The sequence below is a fragment of the Sarcophilus harrisii genome, chromosome 6, assembly GCF_902635505.1.
Source record: "Sarcophilus harrisii chromosome 6, mSarHar1.11, whole genome shotgun sequence".
NCBI lineage: Eukaryota > Metazoa > Chordata > Mammalia > Dasyuromorphia > Dasyuridae > Sarcophilus > Sarcophilus harrisii.
Window position 1 is genome coordinate 93,016,308 of NC_045431.1, and position 5,680 is coordinate 93,021,987.

A 5,680-nucleotide genomic window follows, 5' to 3' on the forward strand; every position below is an offset into this window, starting at 1 on the left:
TGTCACAAAGGAAGAAAAATAACTTCAAGACTACATTACAATATGAGCGTGGTTTTTGTTTGGGTTTGGGAGGTTTTTGTATGTGCTTTCTTTTTTGTTTGTTTTTTTCCTTCTCCAAGCTTAATGATATAGCTGAGATGTTAAAATGGACTATAACATGGGTGGTCAAGGTTGTAGCAGCAGTGTCCAAGGGAGCTCAAATTTATCTTGGAAATGACCGCTTCCCAGGCTGGTAGAGACCACCAAAATAGTTGCCTTACAATGTTTAAAAAAAAAAAAAAAAAAAAAAAAAAGTATGTTTTGTCTTTTGCCTTCCAGGGTCTTTGTTCATTTAAATATAAAAAGGAATGCAATTCCTAATACATGTGAATTTAAAGTAGATTGTAAGGTGTATCATCCTCACACATCCTAATGTTTAAAATGCAAGATCTCCTTGACAATAGAATGAGGAAGCTGAAGGCTCAGATGCCATACATGGAAAGCACACAATGCAGTTCTGGATTCATAATCTAACTGTATTTTAAAGGAGAAGGGATCTTCGAGATCATCCAAGATATTCCTCATTTTACAGATGAGGAAACTGGAGTCCAGAGGCTGTGACTACATACAGGTGGTATGTAGCAAAGCACGAACACCCCTACTTTAACCCCAAGTTTATTGCTCTTTCCAGTATGTTCTGGGAATACAAACTATTTATAGGTAAATCAATTACATTTTTTCAATTCTAGAATTGAAAGAGTTCAGAAAAAAAAACGTCAAATCTAAAGTTTCTTAACATTTATTATTTCCTGATCCCCATCGCCAATGTGGTGAAACTTAAGGACCCCTTCTCCAAATAATGTTAACTGCATGAAATTAAAATACATAGGATAAGTTTTCCTGTGGTCTTGTGATGGAGAGAGCCATTTGCATCCAGAGAGAGGACTGTGGGGACTGAGTATGGATTGCAACATAGTATTTTCACTTTTCTTTTTACTATTATTTGCAGTATGTTTTCTTTCTCATTTTTCCTTTTTTGATTGGTTTTTCTTGTGCAGCATGATAATTATGGAATTATATATAAAAGAGATGCACATGTTTAACATATATTGAATTATTTGGAATTAACATATATTAGATTAGTCTAGGGGAAGGGAAGAGGGAAGGAAGGGAGAAAAAAATTTATTTTTGCAAAGGTTTTGCAAAGATGAATGTTGAAAACTATCTATGCATGTGTTTTGAAAATAAAAAGCTTTATAAAAAATACAAAGGATAAAAAGAGAACAAATTATATTGAAAGGACAGTTGTCAAAATATTATTTAAAAGTTTACAGATCTCAGGTTAAGAAACCCTTATCTAATCCAATCGTTTCATTTTATAGATGAGAAAACCAGTGCCCACTAATGTCCAATTTAATGCATAGATTGGGATTCTTTATTTAGCTCCACCCCCAGGTCCACTTGGCACTTTTTCCCTGTCCCTTTGACTACCCATTCATTTAGATTCTCCAAGTCTGAGATAGTTCCAAGAAAAATATAGTTCAGATAAATATGCATATTTTCTCATCAGAAAATAAACCCATATAACCTCATTTGTATAGTCACTTCAGTTGGTCCAACTCATGACCCCATTTGGGGACTTTTTTTTTTTGGCAGATACTAGAGTACTTTTCCATTCTCTTCTTCAGTTTATTTTACAGAGGAGTAAATTAAGGCAAATAGGATTAATTGACTTGCCCAGGATCATACAACTAGTAATTCAGGTCTTCCTGAATCCAAAACCTGGAACTCCAGCAACTAGATCACCTAGCTTCCCTATATAACCAATCTATTTCTAATTCATCCCTAAATTGCTTCAAAACTAAGAAACCCATTTAGTTACCTAGTCACCTTAGGTTCCTGATAGTATCTATTCTCTCTGATTATTTTCAATGGTCTTTGATTTGTTTTTAAAATAGTGGTACCTTTGGAAATTGGCTGGGTGGGAATAGTAAATAAATGAATACTCTCCAAGCCTGAATTTTGTAGGAAAAAAGCAAACGTGGTTTGAGATCAAGGGAAAGGGAATATCAGGCCACTGAAAGGCCATATGATGTACTATGAAAGGAGGAAAGGCCTGGGAGTCAGGGGGCATGTATTTTAGTCTCAGCTCTTTTATTTACTAGCTGCTTGACATGGGGAAGTCAGTTGAAATTTTTTTGGATCTTATTTCCTCTTCTGTCAAAGAAGAGGATAGGAACTTGAAGATCACTTCCAGCTGTAAGAATCTATGACTCTAGGAAATGAAACTAGTATTGCAGTATGTCCATTAGTAAAGGTGTATTTGAGCTGAGAGTCTTAAGTGAATTTCTATACTGTCTATTCTGAGAATACAGTAAGGGAAATGTAACATTAGATGTAACATCAGGAATCTTTATAATCTGTATATTGCCTCTTTTCAGTGAGTAAATGCTGCCTAAAATTGCTACCCTTATAAGATATTTGATTCAAATTAAATGATTATAAAATTATGCCTTTTATCTAAATAAATCTTGAAGACTTTATGATGACAATAAAACTGGAGTGTTCATAGTAGGATGAAAGGAATTTTATTTCACTTTTTAAGAAGTATGAATGAGGATAAAATTGATTCATATTTAACTGCTTTTTTAAAGGACAAATATTTTCTTAGCTTTTAGGAGCTGTATAATATGAGGTCACATAGTTGAGATGTCAAATAAAAAATCCCACACACTATAATAACAATAGGTCAGATTCCTAAACTATTTTTGTAGTACTGCCTAACATAAGCATTTTTCCCAGTAAATAATCATGCTTTTTATGTGTACCATTTTAACAATTTTCTTGTAATTATCTCAGTGCATTTTACAATCATCTTAGGTTAGCTATGCCATTTGAAATATATAAATAAGCAGTCCTCTATATTGATATTTTCTTCTTCTTCTTCTTCTTTTTTTTTTTTTTTTTTTTTTTTTTTTTTTTTTTTTTTTTTTTTTTGCTTTTTTTTTGCTGAGGCAATTGGGATCACACAGCTAGGAAGTGTTAAGTGTCTGAGACCAGATTTGAATTCAGGTCCTCCTAACTTCAGAGCTGATACTCTATCTATATTAATATTTTCCTCCTTTTGCCTTTCCTTCTTTTACTCCTCTTCAGATCCTTAAAATAGAAGTAATCCACTCACAAGCCCTCTGTTCTTCCCATTTAATTCCTTTAATAACATTTAAAGACATTCATTTTCTAGTAGCCATCATCATCATTGTCATTGTTATTCAGAGTAGTAGTAATAATATTGTGTGCCTAGTATGAACTAAGAGCTTTACAATACTATGTTAGTTCATCTTCATAATAACCCTGGGAGGTAGGTCCTATTGTTATCCCTATTTTGCAGATGAGAAAGTTGAGAAAAATTGAAATTAGTTGACTTGGCTAGGGTCATACAGCTAAGTGTCTAAAGCCTCATTTGAACATAGGTCTTCCTGATGCCCAGCATTCTCTTCACTGAACCACCTCGGTGCCTACAATATATAAAAATTACTAAGAAAGACATTTAACTTAGAAAGCACAGACATATTAAGGTTGGAATCAGCTTATTTCAAAATAATGATATTAATGCCTTATTAATATAAGAAGGTAGTTCTGACATTTTTCCCACCTATGTTCCTTTGAAATCATTTTTTAAAATCCTAACAGAATAAGTATGTATGCATATATTGAATTTAGCATATATTTCTACCATGTTTAACATATATTGGATTACTTGCCATCTAGGGGAAGGGTTGAAGAAAGGGGAGGGAAACTGGAACACAAAGTTTTGCAAGGGTTAATGTTAAAAAAAAATTACCCATGCATTTATTTTGAAAATAAAAAGCTTTAATTTAAAATATGTTTTTACATGTAACTGGAAAAAATAAAATGTTAAAAAGAAAATAATAATAAATAAATGAAATTTTAAAAAATAAAAATCCTAACAGAGAGGACAAAACTGGGGATGGTAGATTTAAAACTGGAAGTTTAGAGATCATCTAGCTCAATTGTATCATTTTACCAATAAGGAAAAGTGAAGGGATTGATTTATCCAATCTCACATAACGACTATGGATCCCTTCCTCTTTTTGTTGCACTTCACTGCACTGAAGTTCACCTCCAAGGAGAAGAGTTGTATAAAGGACACCATCAGAAAGATGTCCTTAGTTTTTGTTTTGTTTTCTTAAATCTGTGAAGTCAGTGATATAGGAACTGTCCTGGTGTGAAAAAAATTCTCATCTTACCAATGAAGATCAGTAACTAGTCTACACCTTAGATGCTGATGAACAATCTGGTCACAGATAAGCTAAATTACTTACGCAGGGTCACCCAGTCAACATATCTAAGAATCTGAGCTTGAGCCAAGTGTTTCTGGACTCCAAAGTCAACTCTTTATAGAATGAATACACAGAACATTGTTTCTCAGAATTAAGTATGATCAGAAACCAAAATGATCAGTAATAAGAATAATTAACTCATGAATAGGCCTTTTTTATACTGGTAGTCATATAATATCCAGAAGAAAATCTCCAGAACATTGATTGGTTGGACCCTTGATGGAAAATAGGATAATATGGACAAGTGTCTCTCACAATGAGAGAGCAGTGGATCAATTATATTCTCTATGGGAGAAGGGACTCCCCATACTGATGAAATTATAGCTGCATCATAGTTTTTCACCTTCAAATTTAAAAATCTGATTATTTCTTCAAACTGAAATGTTTGGGACTTGTTCAGAACATAAAATCTGGAGCTAGAGGGGATCTTAAAACATCACCTCATCCAACTGATTCATTTTACAAATAAGGAAACTGAATCCTGGGAAGTTGTTACTGGTCCAAGGTCACATAGGTAGTAAAAATGAGAGAACTTCAATTTGAATTCAAATTCTATAACTTCATATTCAGCATACTTTTCACCACATCATATAATATTTGGTAGACCCAAATTATTAATTAATTCATAATTAGTTGATGAGAAGCAACTGTAACATTCATTCAACATAAAGTATCTATAAAATAATCAAATTTGAGGAAATATATTAACCCAAGAAATCAACAGACAAAAACAACCAAAAACCTCTGAGTATTGTGAGGCTTTATTTATTGAGTATTGTGGAAGTTGTTCAACCTTGGGAAGGGAACATAATTTTAAATACAAGTACCTAACCCCCTAGAGTTAGCATTGAAGGGTAGGCTAGGTAAACAGCTGCCTAGGGGACCACATGCAGGAGAGATCAATGCTTTTTAATGGTACTTTTTTACAAATGCACATATTTTAAATGCTAGAAATGTCACCCTCTTTGTCATGTAGGCATTTGTTTTATGATCAGCCAAGCCACCTGTTCCACAGGAAAGGCTCAGAGACCCAGGTGGGCAGACAGTAACATAGACGGGGTTGCCTATGATATAAAAATGCTTTTTATTGGTTCAGGAACCTACAGCATAACTTCAAATGGCACATTCAAGTCAACAGGCATTTATTAAGCACCTAAGGTAAGAATTACATTCAGAGAACTGAGAATACAAACACAAGCAGAAAGATCATTTCTGCCTTCAAGAAGCTTACATTCTGATTAAGGGAGACAACACAAAAAAGAAAATTAAAGAACAGAAAAGCATAGGGTGGGATGGGGTGTGGTATATGGGGAAGAAATAAAAAGGGGCATTGTAGAGAA